This window comes from Phalacrocorax aristotelis, chromosome 6 (assembly GCF_949628215.1).
Source record: "Phalacrocorax aristotelis chromosome 6, bGulAri2.1, whole genome shotgun sequence".
NCBI lineage: Eukaryota > Metazoa > Chordata > Aves > Suliformes > Phalacrocoracidae > Phalacrocorax > Phalacrocorax aristotelis.
Genome location: NC_134281.1, coordinates 54,391,645 through 54,417,080, shown reverse-complemented (window position 1 = coordinate 54,417,080; position 25,436 = coordinate 54,391,645). Strand labels below are relative to the sequence as shown.

The 25,436-nt window shown below is 37.8% G+C and overlaps 1 long non-coding RNA gene across 1 annotated transcript in view; it reads left to right on the top strand.

Annotated features, from left to right (window-relative positions):
• Positions 1–4,366: 4,366 nt before the first annotated feature.
• LOC142059299 (uncharacterized) overlaps positions 4,367–25,436 on the top strand; it is a 44,453-nt gene continuing 23,383 nt past the window's right edge. The window contains exon 1 of the long non-coding RNA XR_012661277.1: positions 4,367–4,530. This is a non-coding gene — a long non-coding RNA (uncharacterized LOC142059299). The remainder of the gene's footprint in view (positions 4,531–25,436) is intronic.

The window sequence follows — 25,436 nt, the reverse complement described above, 5'->3', positions numbered from 1 at the left end:
AGTCTAGATAATCTGACAAATTCACCTCGGTGATTGCTAGTAATATATAAAAGGACTGGAGAGAATTGATTCTTGTGGGATGTCATAAATCAATGAAGTAAAACTTCTCATTATTATTGTTTGAGAAGGACTGGAGTCCATGTACACTTGTCTCCTCTTTCAAAAAATACGAAGACATCTTCTGAGAAACGGTTGAGTGCATTTGTACAATAAGGATGGATATCTTCCACCTAGTTACAATTAAAGATCTATCACTATTTCTAAGCAGTTTCAGTTTCATAATCCAGTTTTACTCTAGGTTGTTTCAGGTCTAGAATATTAGCAATCTTTTAGTTCATTTATAGGTAAATTTTGTCTATACAATTTTTGAGCCTTTCAAAGTATATATGGATTACAGCTAGACTCTAGTTGAATTGAATGGGATATACACGGTGGTCTTATCAGTGAGGTCTGGGAAATTGTGGCATATCTGAAGAGGGAAGGGAACAGTCCCAGTTTATATTGCTGACTGGCATGAACTCTCATACCAAGAACCAAAGCGGTTTCTGTCCTCTTTAACCATCCACCCACAGCTCTGCCACTCCCCAGTGTGCAATATGGTTCCTCAGTCTTTTTGGCCAGTCAGCCCCACTACTGTTGCACTGCTCTAATTCTTCATAGTTAGACTATGATGATAGCCCTTGTTATAGCGATGCATTGGTTACTTCAGTCAGGAATGTCCTAAGGTTGGATTTTTTCTGTTTTTCTTAAGCTACCAAAATACAGGCTGAATTCAGAAGTGTTATGATGCAGGATGTGACGAATGTGATAAAACGCCAGGACTGAAGGTACACTGTTGTTCAGCAGCTCTGGGCAGAGCAGCCCATGGGATTTAGGAAGGCTTTCCAGTGGAAAGCAAGGTGGTAAGTGTGACTCAAGTCCTTGTCATTACTGAGTTGTCTGTTTCAAAACGAACCTTTACACTAATCAATAATGTCCAAATAACAGCATCTGCTATTGCAGATTTTCAAGGGTATCTTGTAAGTTTAGAAAATGAGAATCAACCATGGATCTAATTATATAAGCGTTCTCTTGGTACATCTCATCTGGATAGAAGTAGGCAGTACTGGGTATTTTTTAAAAGCCTGGTCTCAGAAGATTTCTAGTTTCATTGGGGAGGTCCATTAAGTATTTAAAAGTTAAGGAAGTTACTGAACCTCTGAGCCCTCTGAGACTAGCTCTTCACCAGCTGCAGAGAGCATTAAATATCTGTATCATATGCTGCATTTTATGAGAAAATTGCTAAAACTTTTTTTGCAGTCTGAGGGCACATAACCTCTGGGCAGGATAATGTAGCCTGTGAATTAGGCTGCCGAGGCAGAATACCCTTTCTTTTCCAGCCTTTAATTTTCAGGCAAAGCCTATGTATCCACTACTCCAGATCAGCGTATGTATTATTGTTACAAAATCCAATGTGCAAGTCCTAGACTTCATCAAGGTGAACTGTAAAACTTCCTCTGATTGCAGTGGCAGATCCTCCATGTATTTAGATGGAGGCAGCAGGCTAAAACTCATAAGAAGATTTAATCAAATTTTCTGTATTGTTAATTATACCCTAAATTATTAAATTGATGGAATCTTCTAAATGCAATTTATTTTTCACCACCTTTTGCTGCTAGTCAGCTTCCTGTTCAAACTGGACAAACAGAAAGGACTGATCGTTTTATTTTCTGAACTACATAGCATTGTACTCTTTAGGTTCACATGTAATGCAAAGGAGTCTTAAAAACCAAGCAAACACTGTTTTAACTGGTATCATTACCTGTCATCCTATGGTTTTTGCACATTGATTAGCATGAAAATCATAAAAAGCTAGATCAACCTCAGCACATTCTTTTCTGTGTTACGTAGTGGACAGCACTACCTATTAACATGCAAGTATTCTGCTTGCCCTACCCTTAGGAGTGAATTTTTTATTGATAAGAAGGAATAGTGCCACGAATTATGCTCTCTAACTTCAGTAGAAAGGAAAAATGATTAAAAAAAAAATCTCACCCAGATACAGACCCGATTATGATCTTTGGACATAATCCATTGAGAGTTTTCCATTACTATTTTTTAAAGTTTAGAAAAATGAAGTTTAAAATATGTTCTGAAAAAATTGAATATAGAGCACATGCTTATGCAGTACTGCATTGTAGGAAAAAATGAAGCGAATGGAAGTCTTCAGCATAATAATATCTGATAAACGAGAAAAACTGCATATATCAAGCAAACTGCAGTTTACAGGAGGCAGACTTCTTTTATGCATGTGCATAAGGAACTAAGAACAGACTCATGCTTGAACATAAATGAGAACTTAATTGACAACTCCCACAATTATCTGTGTAACAATGCAGTCACGTAATTAGTATTAAAATAAATGTACAAGCCAAAGATTATTATAGAAAAATGCAGTTTTACTGCAACAAAGACTAGTGACAGGAAGATACTAAACTACAGAAAATGTGCTTAGAGTCTGTTCTTTAATCATTCTCAAAAGATATTCGTTTTACTCACGGTGAAATCCAAGTGGTTTGTTTCAGCAGTGTTAGCATGGGAAAAGCAGTAGCTGAAGGGCGCTTCTTGAAAATGGTCACTAATATGATAATAATTGCGTAAGCAACCAAATATCTTATCCTAGTAAGAAGAGTAGGTGAACACAGTGTGTGCTACAAAGATACCACTTTTCTCAGCTTTGGCTGTAGCTGCATCTCAGATAGCAGCCTGCCAATACAACCAAAATAATTGGCAGCAAAACTTGCATGTTCGCATAAGGTTCTCCTCTTTCCCAGTGCTTAATTCATTTCTACCCCTGTGACATACACTAATGCTATTGGAAATAACTATATATCCACCTGCCAGTCTCATTGAGAAGCAACTTCTGCCAGTCTAATTGAGAAGGAACTTCTTGGCTTAATTATAGGAAGGAAAGAACCTGGTTATTTTAAGATCAGTCTAGAAATTGTCATCTTGCTGCTAATTTCTTCTCTCCACATAATTGGTATTATAATGCTTCTATTTTGTGTGGCCTTGCAATGGTCCTGAAGATATCATCCGTCATTAAGGTAAAAGTTAGTAGGATACAGTTTTAGAAGAGATAAAATTGAATCCCTTATCTATAAAGATATGTGCTACATAGTTCTGAGATAAGTATTTTGAAATATTCACTATCTAAATGCACACCTTATATCACTTTATCACTGATGCCCCTTATATCTAGATCACTTATGCCTGCAACATGTAAAGTCACCTCCTATGGTGACTGCTTCACTCAAGCCAAGTGAAACATTCCAGGGAATGTCTATCACTATAAAGTCCAGGTGCAAAAAAGTTTGGCATTTCATAAAGATGCCATTGTTTTCTGTTCTTAGTGCTTGTTCTTTTGCTTATTGTGTTCCCACTTATTTATTCCCTGACCTTTCCTTTTATTTTTGTTGCATACCAGTATGTTGTTAGGTTACTAAAGTTTGAATCAAGAGCTTTTAGCACATCATCATGGGAGACGTGAGATGCCAGGGGGGAGGAGGGTAAGACCTCCTTCTGTTGCTGAACAATGCAGTTCAAATTCCATATTAAATATTCAGATTTTACCCACAAAATTCTATTTTTTAAACACTGAACCAAAAATACTATATCTTTTAAAGGACAAAAATGTTCTTCCTAGTCCCAGCAAAGCTGATCACCCCCTTCTTTCTTTTTCAAATGCAGTGGAGGAGTACCTGCAATAGAATTGAAATTAATTGAAGCTAACAGAAATTGCGTGGGAAAAACACATTTTAAATTTTGAAGGACGTGTTGAAGACAAACATTCTCAGAATAAAAATGTAAGAATGGTTTCAGTGTTCCACTGGAAACATTCCTCTGTTTCATCTAAATTCTTTTGTAAACCAAAAGACTTTTTGCTGATGTTCTGCCAAATGCATATTTTGCCTTTTCCGAGGGATCTGGAGCAGACAACTGATCTGGTTGCTGTCTTGAAGTCCCATGCACACTGGGGATATGTTGTTGGCTCTAGTCAGCCGCTTGAAGGATATTCTGTGTTGCCCCTTATCTTGAGTAACTCTGGCAATCACATGCATGGAGGAGGATAATCAGCCACTGAGTCTGCTAGACTTAGACAGACTTGGAAAACCATCACAGAGTTTGGTATTTAGGGGAAGGCTTTTTACTCATCAAAGGAAAATGGAAGTTCCTTATTCCAGCCAGGAGATCTGGTAAAGATATTTGTCCTATAAGATGCAGGATTTTTCACCCGGTGGTATCTCTTTAACAGTTTTTGTTCAAACAAAAAGCTTTCCTTGAAGTACAGCCGTTATTTTTAACCTCTAAAGCCAGAAGTCTTCCTGCTAAAACAACAAACACACTGTACAATTTTGTAAAGCCTTTCCTAATTCTAAAGCTATTTAATTTGTTTTAATATTTCCTTTTTCTTTCATTTTGCTTCTGCAATTGGTCTTTATGCTAAAGAAGAAGAAACCTTGAGAAAATAGAAGGCAACTGCTGTTTTCTGTAAGTGGTTATAATTTATTAGATTTCTTTATCCCTCGCTCACCCCTCCCTCCCTTATTACAACAGCTTCTATCTTATGCCACAAGCAAATATAATTTCTGTTGTTGCTTCTTCACAAAATCCAATTTGTTATGATGTATTATGCATGCCAGTATAATTGCAGAGGAGGAGTTAAACTGAATGACAGTTTAAAGAGGTGCATTCCTTTGGCTGTGTCACTCACAAAGAGCAGCAAAAAGAAAAGTGGGACAAATTGATGCCCTGATGAAAGTATTAATCTGCTAAGATTTCAGATGAAACAATGGGACTGCCCTAATCACGCCACATCCTCTAGAGAACAAAATGATGGCAGGGATTTCTGATACAGAGAAGATTACTATAGCCTCAGCAGCAATATCAGTTATAATATCTACCGTATTCTTTGTGTATACATTACTAGCAATTAAAAAAGTGCTTGTCAGTACCAATCTTAGCATAAACCATTTTTTCCAAGAAATGTGAGAGCTTTATGAGATACTGTATAATGACTAAGTCTTTTGCCATTTATTCTCTTAGAAAGAATAGAATAAAATATGTAATAATAATAAATAAGAGCAAAATAGCAAGGTAGGTAAGTATTCCAAGTGAAATCTCTTTAAAGAGAATGTGTAAGATTTTCACTGCAAATGAGGATAGAGGTTATAAATACAACAAATTACACCTTTGTCATTCTGATGCTGGGGAACATGATGTATCCATTAAAATAATGGTAAAGTGTTTTATACATTTTATTTTCTTCAACAAATTGCAGTGGTAAAAAACCAGCTTTTAAAGTCAAGCTTTTTTTTTTTTTTTTTGTACTCTTTTACACCACTGAACTACAATTCCTTCGTAACATTTTAGAGATAATTGTTCTGAATATGTTTGTGTCATTTGTTTCAGCACCATTTCCTGAGTCTGCTGCAGACAGCCAGATCAGATGGTAGCAGATGTGTGGGGCAGGAAGATTTAAGCGGTAACCTTTGATGCACTGGAGACTTCGTGCTTGAAACTTTCAAAGTTACTGCCAGCTGCCTACTGTGGACCCTGCAATCCAGGACGATTCTTCTCCCCCACAGCCTCGCATTATCCTGCCCCAGGTCTTCAAAAACATTTAGAGAGAGCCTCATGGTCCTAGAGCAGAGGAATGAATTTATTGTTGGTCTAAACTGGTTGCACTGGTCTCTACAGTACAAAGTTCCGCATGCAACAGGAAAGTAAGATGGGCATTTCATAGTCTTTAATCTTGTAGGAACCAGATTAGATAAATCAGCTCTTCAAAGACACACAAAAGTTTTGGTGGTTGAGTGGGAATGGGCAGCAGAGTCAAACTGGCCAGCTGTAGTATCGTATCAGCTCTCTTCTTCAGGGGCATTGCATTTCAGAATAAAAAGTCCTGTATGTTTCTACTGAACATAATGGACTAAGCACTGGAAACTTGCCTGCTACTCCTGAAGCCTCTGCTCACTAAATATCTAAATATTTGTATGTGCAAACTACCAATTTGCTCCTTCTGCATGTTAAGCTATCATTTGTGGAAACCTGGGCTTCCCATAACAGTGAAAATCACCCCCCTATGTATATACCTCAGTATATAAATTCTACAATCCTTATGAAGGACAATGGGAAATCTGAGAAGAGCAAATATGCCAGGTCCTCCTTCCTTGGTAAACTGGATAGATGTAATAGTACCAGATGAGAAACCAGTCTGACACTGGAGGTACAACATTATGAGATCTCCCCAGGAATCTTGAAATGGAGGAAACACTAACTTGTTTGGGGTTTTTTTAAATTAATTTTAATGGAAATATCAGCGTACTGCCATCACCTACTATTCCAAGCAACAATGAATTTTTCTCCTTAGATCTGGGTTCAGACAGAATCAAGTCCCTGCATACTTATGGACTGAACAGGATCCTATGATAATAGTTTTGTCCCAAGGAAGATCAATTCAAAGAAAAAGACCTCACGCATAAAAGCCTTTTCTGAGTGCTAGTTAGCAAGTCCATTATAAATAGAATCTGTTTATTATTTCCTCAGAGTTGTCTTATCAAATCCTCATAGAAATGAGATCTATCTGAAAGCTTCTTTAGAAATTGCACACAGACATACAAATTGAAGCAAAGTGTTGCTATTCATGAAAATAATCTTTTTACAGGATATTTTTGTACAAAAAGAAATATTATGTTTGATAATTTCTTTTCAAAGAGACACTTTAGGCTTCTGTAATAAATAGTACTGTTATCAACCAACACGCACAAAAGTCAAGTGACTACAAATTCTTATAGAAGTGTCATGTACTTCAGTAACAAATATTTCTTACAGTCACAGAGCTGTATGGTCCAGAATAGGATGGAAGTACTCAGAAAACAAAACAAAACAAAACAAAGCCCTTCCAAGTTTTAAGCCTTTTTTGTGCCAGCTGCCCCAGCTGGTGGAAAAGTAATATACCAGCACAAGAATTGCATATGTTTTCAAAGCTGATGACCTAAATTTTCACAACAGTTGTCTTTCCCACTGCCTTCAGTGGGTATGTGGGTGCCCAGTGCTTGGAACGGCAAAGCCACCAGCTCAGGTGAGAGCAGTCTAGCCCAGGCAGCCTCACAAAAGTCATTGCTCCCAAACAAAAGGTGAAAGAATCAGTATGCTGATGCATTTCAGAAGTATTCAGCTGCCGAAAGGACTGCATGAGACTGCTCAAGACAGCCCTGCCATCTGTGTGTTCAGCAGCCTCAGGATCATGAATCCACAGAATGGAGATTGCTAAGGCGCAGTATTTCACAGCTGAGCAAAGCATAGTTCTCTCTGTAAAGTTCTGGTACTAAATGTAAAGCTGGGGGTGGGGGCGGGGGGGAAAGGTTGGCTTAACTGTTCCTTTCCATTTCATAGCAGATGAGACACTCGTGCTCATAATAATCAGCACTGGCTTCTGACATGGAAATCCTGGTACGTGCATTCACTGAGTAAAGAATCTAGCATACATAGGATACATCAAGTAATTTATTTTAGAAATCAATAGTGAAATTAATAGAAATCAGTAGTGGTCATTTAGTCCCCATTTAACCACAGTATTATCTCTGGGTATTTTTATTTTTCTGTTCTTCTGTTAGAATGTCTGGACAGTGTAGTTATTCCAGATTTCTCTATAAAGGTCACTCATTTGCCCTCACTTGGTGGAACACTTTTGGTCAAATAGTTTGTTATACATAGACACAGGTATATGTGAAAGAATTTTGGAAAACTGTTAAGCAAGATCTATAACGTTTGGCTCAGGCCAGCTTTTTTACAGTGAAGAATAACCTTGTTCTTAAAGCCCAGTTCAGAAAAGAAAGCACTGCCATTTCATGATGACTTCTGTAACTGGAGTCAAAACACCTTCAGTGCAACAGGGGTGGAAAGTGGGTCTAATCCTCCCAACCCACACTGATTTAGACTCTTCATGCTGCTCTGAATGTTTCCTGGTAATCGGTTGTCCAAAGCAACCATACAGGCTAGATGGGATCATGAGTTTATCAATATAATGAACTTCAGTGTTCTTTAGGAAGATTCCCTTTGTGGAAAGTGGAAGGAAAGAAAAAAAGATACAGCAGCCTTGCAATAGGTTAGCCGTAGAATAATCGCTACGATTGAGTCAAGTCACTTCAAAAGTGATTTCTGCTACCTTTAAGTACGGCATAACGAGAAGAGGCTCCACACATTGTTATAGGAAAGTGAATCATTCAGGTAAGGGTTATTGCTCTACATGTCATAGCTCAAAGAAGAGCTTCTTTTAAAGGTATTGTATTCCAACCGGTATTTAGAGTACGTCATCTGAAAACAGCTGCTGGCATTGTTTTTTCATCCGCTATTTGAACGGATAGGTCAGTTTGAACAAGCTTCTTTCCCTGACTTTTAAATATAAGCTAAAAGTACAGTACCAGTGCTCTTTTTGTAATCACACTGTATCGTGATATATCTGTAAGTGAGCACGATTATCAATAGAGTCTTGAGATATATTAATCACAGGTTAAAAAGATTAGTATCAAGAATTACAGAATTTAGTCTGGAGTATGTAATACAGAAAACTCTTTCCTCTTTTAGAACCAGCTGGTAGAATTCTTTACAGTTTTAAGTACCAGAACTTCCCAAACGAGTTCAGTTTTTATCTTCTTGTACTATAGACTATAAATGTCTACAGAACATAGTTATTAGAGATTTTTAAAAAAAAAGACCTCTTCCGTCATTGAGTCAGTCCCCTTTCAAACAAACTATGTTGTTTTCTGTAGAACTTTCACTAATGCCTTATCCTGGGAGACTTCTCCATTAGGGCACTGCCTTTTTCAGAAGAAAAAAACAGATAAAATATGAGGATAAATCAAATATACTTAGCCTCTGCACTTTCCTCCTAAGCCTGCGCAATATTCAGTTGCATAAGGGAATGACTCCGTGTATGTGGCAACTTCTTCAGAAATGCCCCTCCTTGCTGTACATTATATATTTCACTGGCACAGTTTAAAGCTGCACCTGCTATGACATTAATGTAGTTTCACAGAACAGCCCTGGCAGCAATGTGTTAAAGACTTTCAGAAGTCAAATGTGGGTTTCAGTGAATCACAGCTTCTTACCTAGACTTTGACCTGGAATTACCCCACACAAAGTCAAGAGCAGACAAGGACAGAGAGATCCCATTGCTTTCACGTGCAGGTGTTCTGTGCAACTGGTGCAGCTTGGAGTAGTTTTGAGCGTGCCGTGAATATGATGCAGGGCTTTAGGTCACCTTCTTGCCTGTGTAATCCCGAGCAAAGAGGGAGCGCCGAGGCTGGGCAGCCCTGGAAGGCAGGCGGCCTCAGTGATTCACACAGAGTTTGCTCATGCTCGTGCTCTTGGCCCGGTGTTAGTGCTCTGAGCAGTAAGCAGCCTAAGTACATAAGAACTTCTCTGAGGCAATGGTTCAGTAAGAAGATTAAACACGAATCCAACACGAAGCTCTGCCACGCGTCCTGCGGAATCGGGGCCTGATTCAAGACTAAAGATATTTTCTTCTGTTTTCTGTGCCTTTCATCTGAGTTTATTTCTTTGTTCTGAAATTTATTAAAAGAAAAAGTGCATATCAAAAGGGAAACGGGTTTCACGATGTTAGCTTTGAAGCTCGTAGTCTCCCACAGAAACCCAACTGAAACTTCCGACATGGTATGCCCCACAGAGAACAGGTGAAAACGTGACTTGGAATAGCGTGACAATGGCTCTCAGTTCCAAATGCATCAATTAAAAAGAAAATCCTTCTGCCCACAATTTCTGCCTGTGCCCAATTAGAATGAAAATGTAACTGAAAACTCGATGGATTAAAGAGGACTTGTTTTTCCCTCTCTCCGGTAGCCTAAATTCAATATAATACAACTTTGTTGTTTTGTTTGTACAGATCTAGTTGCTTGCTTGGTCAGGCATTTCAGTCCCAGCCTTCTTCAGCTACTAAAGCTGCTACTGCCGCTTGCATTCTTTGCATATTGCATATACAATGAATCTGTATTATCTATTGTTTGTTCTAAACTTCTGACTTTATTTTGCCAGGGCTATCTGTTTTTAAATTAGTAATTTTCACTCCCTCATGCAATTCTTCTAAATTACTTTTTGGAGTACTGGCTATTAATATTTTAGGTAGCTTTGATGTTTTACTTTATAGTCTTCAATTTTATTTTACATTTCACAGGTTCCTAGTTGCAAATAATCCTACAGGCAATTTTCTCACATTGCAACTATTCCTTGAAAGATATGCTAATGTAGCAAGGCACTTGCAATACTGGGGGTTAAGTTAATCACCCAAAATGAGCCGTATTACTGTCAGTGGTATATAAAGACATCCCATAGTGAATTACTAGGCAGACTAGCATTAAAGCTCCTTTATAAAATACCAGAACCTGAATGTGTGCAGAAATAAGCATTAATTTCAGAATCTATTGAGCTAAGGAATCTGGGTTTTGTTATTTCTGGACTTGAAGGTACCAAACAAATACAATGTTTGTGTTTCCTTTAAAAAATCTGCAATATTGTTTGAAAAACCTTTGTGAATTTAAAAAAAAAATTTAAAAATAGTAATTACTGCCTTTATGTTAATATATTTGCACAGAAAAAGGAGTTGCCTGCTCTCTGTTCAAACTAAGCGGTATGAAATTCAGGGCACCCAAATAACAAATTGATAGATTAGATTACATCATTTAAAATGAAAATTGGAACAATTCTCACAGCCTTAGACTTATTTGCAAGTAGGCAGAAGATATGTGCAATAGACATATATTTATTTATTATTTTTATGATATAGTTCACAATTTGTGTTTAAACAGTTCTTTGAATAGAGACAGCATTTTAGGCTTCTACACTGTAAATGTCTGCCAGGTATTTCTACAAGTTCTCTAGAATTCCAGATTAAGTAAACTTCAGCCAGGATCCATTGGGATGTGAATGACGAACATTTTATCCAGTAAAATTGAACATTGTGCTGGAAATGTACCCCCTGTACCTGGAACTAACCAGATGCTATCAAAAGAGGTGTTCCTCTGCGCTAGCTGAGCACAGAGACAGCTATGCAAGCTGAAGAACATAGTTAGGATCCCCTGCCAGGTCTGATTTTGTTGGTTGCATCATGTGCAATGTCACAGCACTGTTCTGTATGGACAGTAGATTAAGGAGTTTTGGATAGCCTTAATCTGTTCTGTCAGAAGGGTACTCTCTCAGCAGACTGACTACTTAGAGGAAGGCAGAGGTGCTGCTCAGGACTGCATTTTAGAACAGCAGTACAGCAGTACTTATAATCACCTAGATTTCTGTTGCTTATATGGAAAAAATTGAAATAAGATTTAGTTACGTTGTAGTGATAGGCGTTTTTATGAGAACAAATATACTTCAAAGCAGAAAAGACAGGAATTGTGCGGGAAAGGTTTACGTGGAACACAGTATTTATTTGCCATGCATATTTGATATGCGTTCATTAAATACGCAATAGAAATGTCAACATAAAGTGCTGTTTAGATCCTCCTATAAAAACAAACTGCATTGGTATTAAAATTGGAATGCACTAATCTTTGGTTAAATACAAGCCTTATTTGCTATCCGGCAAAGAAATGTTTGGCTGAGTGTTGTTAAATAACCATATATTTAACCTAATTTAATTTGCCCTTCATTTATAGTCTGATAGAGTGATACTGTGTCAGTGTAACAGGCACTTTCACATACCATCATCTGCCATTATATGGGGCTTTTTTCCACTCTCACCCATTGACATTCAATCACTAACAATTAATGCCAGCCCATGCCTAATTCGAAAGTATTTTTGCAGTCTCACTGAACCATGGCCAATCCTTCTTACAAAGAGGAAAAAGCATCCATCTCTTCAAGGAACATTTCTGTATACCATACAGTCATCTGACATAACCACAACAGATTAATCTAGTCACTATTCAGTAAAGTAACATTTGAGATAGATGGCCGCATTTGTGAGATGGAATTTACAGCTAAATGCTAAACGTTCCTAAGTTAGGGTATTTTGGGTTGCGTTAGGGTTTTTTTGCTGGTACATCCATGCTGACTTAAAAAGTTATTCCTTTCACCAGATTGGAGTCAGACTTTTAAATAATGTTTATAACGATGGCTTACATATACTGAAAAATCCTACAACAGTCACTGGAAAGGTACTCTTAATCAGGGTTTCCAATTAGGAGTATAAAATAGACCATACGGGATTGTCATCCAAACCTTACCTGGACCAGCATTTTACAGGGAGCTTTAAGTTGGGGTTTATGCCCTGCAGCATAAAAATATCTCTTCCTTATAGCCTTTGCAATTATTCCGTTCTCTTTAAAGCAACCGCAAATGTTCCTACTGCCTATGTATCTAGTACTTTGGGACGAGTCTTACTGCACTATACTATTAACTTAATAATATTTTTAGGAGTTCCATAGGTGTACAATTTATCTAAGAACTGTCTTTCTAAAAGTCTTTCGGTAGGTTTACCCAGCAATCATTCAAGTGCCTGCAGTGTAATGCAGAGAAACCTGAGCTAGATTTAAATTCAAACACCGGTAACAATCTAACCAAGGCAGTACTGAGCCCAGCACAGCCAATTTACTTTGCTGAGAAGCTGGGTAAATTAGCTCATGCTGAGCTCTGCACTGCTGTGGCTGACTGCTGGCAGTACCCGGGCTCACTAGTTTAAAGCTAGTGTGGGTATCTCTCTGGTGTACTGCAGTCATTGCTGATGTACTCTTGCAGTACAGTGTTTGCATACACTTAAATCGTTGCTTTTCTGTTTCAGTGGGTGGCTTTTTGTTGGGTACGTTCCATGTAAGAATCTCCTAGTTTTCTTGCTCTGCCATTATTGTCATAATTTTTTATCATATCTCTTTTTCTATCTCGTCTTCAAAAAACAACAGCCGTTCAATTTTTAGTTTTTTTTGCCTTTGGCCTCTTCCCAGTCCTGCCATGTGCTTCGGGTTGGAGTGACCAGAGTAAGGAGTATGCTACCTCCTTGCCTGTGCTTCATACTGATGCCTGTATCTGTCACATGTGAATGTCTTCTGCCTAAAAAAATTGTAAGTATGGTGCCCCCAGAGACTCCAGGGAGGTTCCGTTAACATAATGTCACTGCGATCTCTTCCTCTCCCCAGCGTGCCTGGGCCCAGTGTCCCGAGGAACGTACACAGTAGGTTTATTACAACCCAGTACCCTGAACGAGGTACATACCACATATGTTCCAGAACTACAAAGGAGATATAGTGTGTGTTAGATATGCTGGCAAAAATTAAATTGATGAGGGTAATCAGAAATAAATTTTGAAAAAATGAAAAATATCAAGAATAACTGCTGTTCAATCATTTTTATATGTTGGTTGCCCTTTTTTGTCTCTTCTTCCTGTTCACATTTCTTTGTCCTTTTCTACTCCATCCACTGTGAGTCTGACTCTTTAAAAATATGCTTTGGTTGATACAGCATCCTCTCAGCTCATTAAAGCCACAGAAGGGTTATGCATTGCTTGTGATAGAATAATTCAACGTACCTTGGTATATGAGAAATACACAGGAAAAGTAAAACAAAATTTGTCTCATTCAACAGGTTTATTACAGTTACTTATTTTTTTAAATAGCCGGTGAAATAGATACTACCGTGAAGGGAGCCAGGCAGGTAGACAGACATGCAAGTAGGTTTCTGTACTTTATTGTTTTGGAGGATTGCTCAAAAATTATCAACTTTGGCAAAAATACTAAACTTCATGAGAGGAGAAGGCTGCAGACAAAAAGCTGTACTGTATTTAGGGATTTCATTACATCCTTCATTAAAGATCAGAATGAAAAAACCAGGATTTTAATAATGAGGTATAATTCAAAATAATTAGACAATTAGAATAAATGCCTCATTAAAATAATGAGGTTTGTGTGCTATATAACAATGCTTGATTTTTCCTCATTGCAAAATAGGGAAGTTTTGGTCCATATGTTGAACTCCCAGAAATGCTGTTCTGCCAAGGGTGGCTTTTGTCCCAGCCCTGAGGAAGGACTTGCCCGGACTGTGCGGCGCTGGCAAGCACTGCGAGCCCTCGGCACTCAGAGGGACCCAGCGTGCCCTTCAGAGCAGATTGGCAGGGACCTTACCCCTGAGATGTCCTGAATGGGGTGTTTTTTTGGAAATAATGATGTGAATTTTGTCACTTTAAAAATTATCTTTTGGGGAAATAGCTGACAATAAAATGGGTGTTAGAATGACAGAAACATCCTGCCCTCCAGGCTTTTTCATGAAAAAAAGTATTTCATTGCCGTTTGAAACCACCAGAGACATATATTTGTTTGCATTCTCATATCGCAAACACCTAATCAAAACGGCATGAAGAGGCAGGGAAAGCCATTACCAAGCTGAGCCCAAATATGCCAAGTTTCAGCCTGGGAGAAATTTGTAGCCTGAAGTTATAAGCCACTGAAAATAGGTGTTTATAATGGAAGTGCCATCTTAACCTTATCTGTAGTGGCACTACTGCTTTGCTATAATATCTCCTCTCCTAGCATCTGTGAAATTGTAATCTGTCCTATGGCTGGTGACTGAGGAGATGATGAAACCCAGGGATATGCTCTGAACTACCTTAATTTATCTGTACTAGGTTTTTACTGACACATAAGTGAGCAGGGGGCAAGGGGCTGATGTCAGACAGCTGAGTGCCTCAGACATGCTGGGAGAAAGGGAAACAGGGCACCAGATACTGTCTGCATCAGTCACCAGATTACCTTTTTATACCTCTATATTTTTTCTTTCTCTGCAGCAAACATGGAACAAAAATGTTCATGATGTTTGAAGGTTTCATCTATAACACTTGTTTTTCAGCCTAGCGGACCTAAAAGCAAGCCAGTGTAGGACATCATAGTCCTGCTAATGAAGATGTTATCTCTGGAAACTTTCTGCATTACTCAGCATTAATGCCATCCATCTGCCTAACAGTGGTATGTGCTACACCAATGCTTTGTAATTAGAATAGCTCTTCCGTTACCACCTCTGTCATGTAGGCATGATGGGAGAGACCTGTCATGTTATCTCAAAAAAAAAATCATGGTAAATATTTTTGTTGTATAACCACTTAGTTATTTTTATCTCCTAAATAATTTGTTGCCTTACCTGACTTCATTGTAAATTAGCCAATTATATCTTTATTCACACAAATTATCTTTAATGGTCCAACAAATTAGATTATTTTTGAGACTGTTATGTTTCTACCCATTGGCTTACAGTGACGTTCAGGGATATAGGATTTGAGTCCTTAGAAGTTATCTTACAAAATTAACCATCTTCCCTTTTGAAAAACACTTAGATATTGGAGGTACAAGTGATTTGAGCGTTGAAAGAAGTCAGGATTTTGACCTTTGGCAGAGAAAGCTTTGCTTATATCTCAAATAGTATCTCATGCCTTTACCTGGGGTGAGGACCAAACAAGGTAGAACTTCAGGCCTGCTATCAGTCTGGAGGGCTGTTCAGACAAATCTGGCGAAGCTTTGGATTTGATTCTCTACAGGAGGAAGGAATTGGCAGAAATTTCTGTTATACAAAATCACTAAGTTTGAACTACTCCACTTAGCATATCTTTCTGTAGCCAGTTTTCATTTATTTCATATGCATAACACGGAACCCCTAGAATGAAGGGCCAGAGGGGCACTCTTTTGGGTACTACACAATGCAGCATGAACCTAGCCCTCTGGCCTCATTCTTTCAGAAACTACCCTTGCTAACACTCTGCTTTTTCCTTGCATTACCTTCTGATTCTCTTACAGCTGTGTGAGTGCTGTTATTGCAGCTCACGCAGGTACACAACAGCCATCAATGTTTTCTCAGCACTTCTTCACATTATTCAGACTTCTGCTAAGTCTGAGAACTATTCGACTATAAGGGACTAAATTTGCCTGAGGGCGTATAGTTTGTTAGCGACCCTGGGGACAGACTGTGTAGGCAGAGTTGGAGGGGTAATTTGTGTGTGTGGACGCACGTGTGCTCAAGACTTGGAAGATGGAGCTCTTAGCCTATGTGAAAAGAGCGGTCATATTTCCCTTGCATAGATGACATTTATAATATTATTTTCAAATACACTATTCCCATATATTTTTTTCTGAAATAAGAGTATAGACGGTTATGAAGAGCAGTATAAAATTGTAGGCATTATGGAAACAGGCGAAATCCTAAAACAGAGAGGGACATAGGTATAAAATGTTTTCTCCTCTAGGCCAAATCTAATTGTCAAGAACATTCAACACCAAGGTTACAATTCATTACTTTCACAAGGGTGTGTACAGACCCTTTCCCATATTGTATCTTGTAACAGTGTTTGCCTATCAGAAGACTGTTTCAAACTGTTTTGATTTTTTTCTTAGTAGTGAAATAGATGTTTTTTTAAATTGGCATTACAATTTCAGATGTTTTCCTGCAAAAAATGTGATTTCCATTTAAATAATGTTTAGATAAACAGGTTTCTTATCTGAAATGTCTGTTTTTTCTAGTACTTCTTAGGACACTTCAGAGCATTTCCAATCCAAAATTGCCATAACCCTTCTCCTATCCTATTTTCTCCATATCCTGATACTCTTGTTCTGTCCGTTATCCAGATGTCCTTCATTGCCATGATAATTCTCTGAGCAGCTGCAACAGTGCTGGGAAATGCCACCTGAAATTGGAAGACAAGATCAAGTTTTGAGAAGAGATAATTCTTTATTTTATTAGTTTACAATAAGCTGTACCCTCTCTGGCAACAAACAAATGTTCTCAAGAGACTTTTATCAGCTGTTTGGCTGGCATGTGTTTGCATGCCTAATCTTGAAATTAGGGTCATGCTTCCTAATAGGTAAGTACAGAACAGCAAGCAAACAGAAACATGCCTCCAGGGAGCATTTTTAAACTTACTTGGTGCCTTTAGGTACATTGGACTTTTAAAATATAATAAAACAAAGAATTTTATCTATACAAGTGCCATCTATAAGATAGAAATGGAGACTTTAATGGTGCTAATTATGTGCAAACAGGCAAAATATCGTGCTAAATTAACAAGTAGTTGCCTTCATCAAGGGTGGAGTAATGGCACACGTGTTTGTGTGGTACATAAGAGTATGTTTCACTGGGCCTAAATACCTTCCTTGTTTGCTTTCAGGGATCTTGATAGAGACTGCAGCAACATACAGCTGTCCTGGGTAAGTCCTCTGATAGCAGCCCCCCTCGCTCTTCCACGTTAGAGTCTCTTTGCAGAATTTTTTGTTTGAAAGAATTGCTATTGCTTGTCAGTCTGTCTCATGTATCATAGTCTTGAGCTATTAGTTAAGAAGATGCCAGAGCTAGAGGGGTCTTCTACAGCAAAAATGTAACCAAGTTCACCTCAGTTGATTTCCATCTGAAACAAAGAAATAAACCCACCAGTGATTCAAGCCTTCAAAGTTAAACTTTTTGCTCTATCTGGATAAACACAAAAATGCCTGAGATATTGACTCTTGGTTTCTGATTAAATTCTGTAGTATTTGGTAAAATAAATCTATCCTTTTAAAGTTAAAATATATATGTATACAAAATTATATGTAAATCGAACGGTTTTGCCTTAGTGAAGCTAGGCTAAAAACATTCTCTAGAAGCATAAACCACAGAAACAAACTGAAAAAAGCATTCATTGAAATTCATGCCTCTGGAATTTATACATTTATATAACAAGGGTGTTGCGCTCCTTCAAACTGGTGAGCTAAAGTATTTACTTTGCAAAGATGATCCACTGCCTCCCCCCACTACTTACAACCCTTAATTTCAGGTAAAAACCATCTGCTTCTCTCTAGCGGTTACTTTTTAATTACCTTGAGTGCCCTAATTCTGTTGTTAAAAAAGTTTGAGCTTTCCAAGTCCAGTTGTATACTGAAAAATTACTAGTTTTTTTGAGTTAGTCAGAGCGAGAAGTCAGAGCTCAGGTATTGATCCTAGAAAAAAATTATTGAGGATTGTGGGGCATTTTGGTCTCACAAGAAAGAATGACTTTTAAGGCCTCCAAAGATGCAAAATTCTTTCAGTGCCATGCATTAGTGATAATCATTGTGTGTTGCTATGGTTCAGCAGAAGTCAGCACTGAACTTCACAAAACTCTTTCAACCTTTCCTCTCTAACTGTATAAATGTGAAAGTAACAATAAATCTTGTTGACAATTACTTCCACATCTATTGGCAGTCAGTCAGCTGCAATGTGAACAGCACTGCGCACAATATGTGCAGCACAGCCAACACCCATTAACTATCTCCCTAGTTTCTCCTGTGACTTAGAGAACGTGTTATTTTTCCCCAGTGAGCAGCCCTTTCAAACGTTGAATTAGTAATATTAGCACCAAATACTACTAATCTGTCAACCGGGCTGTGTTTTTCCACAGCGTTCACAATGGGGTCTGATAACTGCTTTGTAGTGCAGCAGAGCAAAGATGAAAATTCAAAAACTTTTATAAATCATTTGTATAAGACATAAGAGAGTGGTGTAAAATTCATTTTTTTACCATTCGAATTATCAGTATGTATCTAAAAGAAAAGCAGAATTTCAGCCCTATTCAGCAATAAACTTAAATGCATGCTAATACAGAATTTCTCTGAAGAAACAGAGCTAGAAACATTTTTAACAATATGAAATATTCATTCAAAGGGGGCATTGTCAGGACCTCTGTATTTTCAGATTTTAGTGGCTAGCTTAAATAATATTTATGAAGAAGACAAGAAGCCTCTCTGCTATAAATAACAAATTTCTATTGTACATCATGCATTCATTGCTTGCATACAGTTTTCATCAACATCACTATGAAATCTGAGCAAATGGTTGTATAGCATATGAAACTGAAAAGCGCAAATGGATCAGGGTTGATAGTCTTATTTTTCTAATCAGTTTTCTTATACAATTCTTACAGGCAAGTGCACATACGCACTTATATGTGAAAACATACACATATAGATAGATAGACCTGTATCTAATTTTCATAAATGCACAGCTATCTATCATCAGTAAAAACATGACACTCAATAGACAACAGAGATTTGCTGTGGACATCTAAAAAATTAATTCAGCTTCTTTCTTTTCATGAAATTGTTTATTTTCAATTCACGCTTAGCCAAATACAGCATATGAAGGATATGTAAGTAGGGGTTGTTACAGCTAAAACTGTCCATAGTTTTCCCCATTGCAAGATCCACAACCGGTCAGCATTAAGCTGACTGGTTTAGTACAAGGGGGGAAAGGGAACCGCCTTCATGGCTAGGGAAGGTATATAGGAAGTCTTTGCCAGAGTAGTCTAAAAGTTGGAAGGAAGCTTGTGAATTATGTGTGATTGTCCAAGGAGTTTTGTCCATGTCTGTATAGCATTATTTTTTTTAAAAGAGACATAATCTAACTGAAGACTGGCTGGCATTGTAGGGATACTGACTGCAGAGAGAGCATGTGTTACTGGCTATCTTTGTTATCTTGCACTCCCCGAAAGGTTCCTCACTTCCAGGACTGGAGAGCCGGCTGCCACACACGGGGAAGGGCCACAGCATCGGGGACCGGGTGCCGTCTTCTGTGACTGCCAGTCATTTCTCAGCCGGACTAATGAATCAGTTCCAATTCCGAAAGGAGTCACAGAAGTCCACAGAGCTTTTTTTGCCTGCAACTCAAATGTCCTTCCTAGGTTTTCAGCTGAATCATTTGTGGCTTTTGATACAATTTTAGGATGACTTTCTGTGTTGCTTTTCTGAAAGTTATATTATAGGAAAACTTACAATGTAGGAAAAACTGTATTTCATTCCTGGTGTATCAACACTGAATGAAAAAAAGAAAAAATACACTGGGAGTGAGAGCTGGGGGGTAGGTTCTCTCTTGGGAGTTATCACGGATTTACTTGTCTCTAGGCCAGTCACTGGCAAACAGTTTCAGTGCTATAGAAACTGGATATCTAGATGCATTTTAGACAACTGGCCTGATTAACAACCACAGTTCTCCCCAAAACAGTGACTCAGGCAGTTTCTTACAGATCTAATAATTTGGAGAGAAGAACATTGCCCAGGGATTCTGGAAATAAAATAAATTTTATTACTCTCTAAAATGTGCTCCAAGGTGCTTATCATCTAGTTCCCAGTTTTGTCATTAACCTTCCTGGACCCATTGTGTATGTTGTGGAACTAACGCAATTTTGACTTACAGTTTTTTAGCATGGCTAGCCAATATTTTTAAAATGCTGCAAAGTCCTTCTGTGGAAATTTCCACATAACAGCAATGTACTGCCCCTTGCAGAATACACTAGATACTACCTCTTTCTTTTATTTTACGTGAATTTGGATAAAAAGAGTTAATGGAATTATCCAGCACTAGAGGAGCTGAAGCGATGATATTGGTTGTAAAAACTGCCCCTGTGCAAGAACGTTATTTTTTTATTGAAGTGAGTCTTCTGTTTTATGCTCAGCAATTGCCCCGTGTGTTAATTCCCTCATAAGGATCACAAAAAAAGGAGGAAAAAAAGGAAAATATAAAAGTATATGCTGTAAATGTTATGTTCACATATTTCTTCCCCACAAAGAAAAGGAAACTGCTAGAAATGTTGAATTGTTTTAAACCTTTCAACAATTGGAGATTATTGAAATACTAAATTACTGGCACACAAGAGAACTGGATGATTGTTGTTCCACATTTACAACACAAACCAAATGATGGCTCGGAAAAAAACAGCAGCAGCAAATATTTTGAGTCTTAATTATCAGGCTGAAAAGGCTGATGAACAAAAGGGGGGGAGGGAAATGTGTGGAGTAGTGAACGGAAGGACAAACACGTTAAAAATATTTTAAAGCCTTTGTCAGGCTCAAAAAGAGAAACAGACTTAATTATTATTTTCTCTTCATTCCATTTTGGGAGCTTTATCTGAAACTATAACTTACGAAGAGCAATTATAAACAAATGGCACCCAGCATGAATGCTTCTCTGAGGTTTGATCGTCTCATCCTTGGCTCTTACATCAGCACAATGATGTGTTGCCCATTGGAAACCAGCATGACTAGGAGTGTAGAAGAGAAGGCATGCAGTGATTTAAACCTATAGCTTCATTTATCTGCTCCATATGGAATTGCAACCTGGACAATAGTATCAATCCATTAAAATGAAGGGCTTATTCCAAAGGAACCTGGTTAGATTAGTTAAAGTATTCTGCAGTTCATGGAGAACAGCAGAGAATATGGAAATAATTTCCTAGAATAATCCAGAGAATTACTTTATGCTTCTGATATAGATCGCTGGGGAAATAATTTAAAAGCATTTTTAAATATCTTCCATTTTCTATTATGAGCCTTTGGATTTCCACAGTTTGAGAGAAGTGAGACATTGTGGCTTAGGAAACTAATTACAAAACATAAAAATGCTCAAGTCTAATGGAACAAATCAGACAGAAAAAAGATTTCCATACAGAAAGATCAATGTTGGAATGGAAGCTACAGCTTTTACGTAAGTGTCTTCCTCTCAACATCTTTGTTATACATTCTCTTTGTTCCTGTTAGCTTACTAATTAGCTGTGATTTTTTTTTTAATGCCCCTTACACTGGGTTAATTTTGTCTAACTCAACAGCAGGGGTTTGTGTAATAATAATTCACATAGCAATGTCAATGATTAAAATCCTTTCATTAACATGGTACCTTAAAGATAATGAATGCAAAGCTTTTAGCTAACCCAATCTCTAGGCTCAGAAAGGCAGTTTTTGCAGAAAATAATAAAAAAAATCCTTGTACAGATTAGCTTTTGCCAGCAGAACAAATGAGATCTTTGTTTGGGTGTATTACAAACACAAAGTCATACAAATCAAAGAGCATTTATTATGAATACAATGATGTAGCATGCTTCTTTTGACAAAACAATTCTAATAATGTACTTGAAGAATGCAAAACAGGCATTCAGAAGTGCTAATTTTCTGGTGGTTTTTGTAGACAGCACTGTCAAGGCACAGATAATCAACAGAGGGGTCAGAGTGCCTTGAGCTGAATGTTGTCAGAGATGTGGCGGAAGGTGCTTTGGGCTGGATACGTCATTTCTCTTCAGCCTCTTCAAGAATTTAAAACAGGTTTATCTGTCAGGGTACAAGAAGTATGGCTCAGTAATTAGGGACACAAGATGAAATACCATTTTGGAAAGTTTTAATAAGTGCTAGAACAACTGTTCTACTGAACTTGCTGTCTTTTCTAAAAAAAATACCTTTCCACCTACATTCTAATGGGTCTTACATTTCATTTATACTAAGTGCAAAAGATGTTTGCTGGCTGAATTCGTCCACATACAAATAGTGTAACTAATAAAGAAAGGCGCTCTAGCTGAAGCGGCAGGGTAACAACATTGAGAAGACTAGTAACTCTCATTCAAATCAGTCAAAGCTTTCTCCCCTTAACATACTGTGGTTTCTCTCCTCTAAGTCAAATGTTGGTATTGAAAACTAACGTACAGGGTATCTGTATTTTCTACCATCCTGTTGTACTATATAGCTGGATTTTTCTTAATGTCAAATAACATGTGTATGATAGCCAACTAATTTACGAGAATAAATTCTGGCTTTAACAGTTTTATTTTAAAAGTAGGAAAAATCGTTTTTGACACCATTTTTCCTAGTTAAGATTGTACGATATTTCGTACATTTTCAAACTACTTTTTCCTAGTACAATGGAAACTTCTAAATCTCAAGCTAAGCGATCGTGCTGCAAAGACTCAAGAAAACCTGTGCCTTAGTTATGTAGATGCTGTCACTGAAGTCAGCTGTGTGCTGGCTAAGCCTTTATTGTATTAAGGCCCTTAGCAATTGATCAATGTGAACAGAATTCCTCAACAAACGAGCTCAGCTAACATTTTCAGTGGGGTGATAGATAAACGATTTCAGATTGTCTCTCTGCTGTGTCATTCACTCAAGTAAGTGATTCAAGAAGGAGGTCATTGAACGTGTAGTTAGTGGGAACACTTACTGCAACTGTATCTTCTCTGTAATTTTCCTGTGGATAATTTCATATATTTTTGTCTTTAGTGCATTGCTGTTCCCATTGCTCTCATAAGCACAAATAATTCCTTCCATTTTTTAAAGGAAAGAAAGCAGAAGACAGCCCCCTAGAAAGCTGAGTCACTAAGCTGGCTACTAAAATTAATACAAATATGACTAAGTAAAAGTTTTATCTGATAAAAGCATTAATAAGAAAGCTGAAATAAATGCTTTTGTGTAAGAAACTCTCAGGACAAAGCTTCAGGGTTTGATTTGTCCAGCAAGATGCAGAATCTGTGGAAATTCTTAATCTCATATAGGTAAACTGAAATGGACTGTATTTTGTTATTTTCCCTCATAGTTTGGCTTAAAGGCAATAAAAGTGTGGTAAATTTGGCAAAGCTCTGAGCAGCGTTTCACACACAGTGTAACTTGCCTTACAGCTGTCCTCTCCAAAAAACCTGCACTGATCCATATGGATTCTTATTTCCCAGAGTGCCTCGCAGCCTGAAAAAGTGAGAAGAAAACCCTCATTCTCCAAATAAAACCATGCTGCAAAATATGGAGTGGCCACAGTTTCTTTGAGCTCCACCAAGTGAGGTCTGTCGCTAACTGGACGATTTCAGCACCCTGCTACTTCCAGGCCCATGAAAAAATAGCATGGTGCTGGGACTTGCATAGTGATATGGCTTTGTACTGGGATCAGAGAAAGGTTTTAGAAAGTACAAAAAAAATTTATAGGCCCTTGGGGACTGGAGAGGGAGTGTGGTGCCTAGGGCATTCACAGTTTTAATGCAGTTATACCCAGGTAGTTCTGATAAATTGAAAAATATCCCTTTTTACCCACTTAGAATATAGACAGCTCAAAGGTGACACGAGACCAGCTTTCCCTGCTGCCACACTTTTGTGTTCACTCTTGGTACTTCTCCGTGTTCCAGACCAGAACAGAGTTTATCCCATTACACAGCCCAGGCAAAAATGTTGTACGATTCTTTGGATTTTATCGTCAAAACTCCGTAAGTTCTTCCTAAAGAAGTAGCATATTGAGTTCATTATTATAATTATCTATTCTCTTATAGAAAATGCTTCCTAGACTCCTAATAACATGATTAAATACTATAAAAGGAATTCATTGGCCCTGATAGACTCAAATCAGTATTTCTGTTTTGGCAGAGACAATGAAAAAGCTAACCCAAGACCCTCAGAAATTCTCCTGGGAGTGTACTTTTGAAATGCCAATTTGTATCTATTTAGTATCAAAGTAATATTTTCTGACTGAATATTGAAGTAATATTTTTCAGTTTGTTTGTTTTTATGTTTAGTATTTTCGAGTAGTCATGGAAAAAGAAGTGCCTGACAGATTCCTTGCTCCTTTTCCAGGGATGTCCTCTCAGCTTTGTATTTCACTAATTTCCACTCCCTTTTCTCCATTCTGACATGCAATGGTCCCCTCACCCTTCCAAATAGTAATAAACTATTTCTTATCAATAAAACTATTCCTAAAAGGAACGGGCTCAAATGGATCAACACCCTGGCCTCCATCCCTATGTCCTGGATGAGCTGTGCTCAAAAAAGACATAGGTAGTTACCTACCAGGAGATACCTGCTTCAGTATCTCTTTTATATCATGATATGCCAATCATAGCTTATAGAAGTGAAAAACGCATATCTTATAAGAGTTATCATTCTCTTCTCAGCCTGCAGATGTGTGAGAGCATATCTTCAGTAAAGTATACTAACAAAAGAATCAGACCTATTGTTCCTTTATATATTTTGCCATATTCTGATAGACATTTCAACTTCTATGGCAGGTGGAATAGCATACATGATAAAAGAGAGAAGAAATCAAGTGAAATTAAATACATACCATTGCATAGTAGATGAAGGAGATATTTTTCCCCTAGAAAATATTTTGAAGCAGCTTATTCCTGCATGAATGGGGACCATCCTTGAGCTAGTAGAACATTGGAACAACTTGATTTGTTTTTCAATTGGATATCTCACTGGTCTGATTGCAAAAGGAAAAATAATGAAATAGGTAAATAGAAATAGCGGCAGAGATTGAAATAACTTTTAGTAATTTTTTTTCAGAAGTGTCTGGTTGGGGTGTTAGGGCTTCTAGGTGTATTGGGCTCTTGTGGCTATGTCTCATTGTGGAGCTTATAAGAGGCCCTATTGCAACTAGCATAGCACAACCAGTGTCCTTATTGTCTTGGCTGAGATTTAATTTTGGTACATCATTTGCAACCAAGACAACCTTGGCATTGCAGTTTGTCACACTTTTTAATGAGCTCTATCTCACTGAAGTGCACTCTCCCCAGCCTACAGCCATAGTCTACTAGTCTGGAACAAAACTCTTGCACATAGTGAGAGAAGTAAAATCATACCAGACAAAATTAATGGCTAGTCCTTTCTACT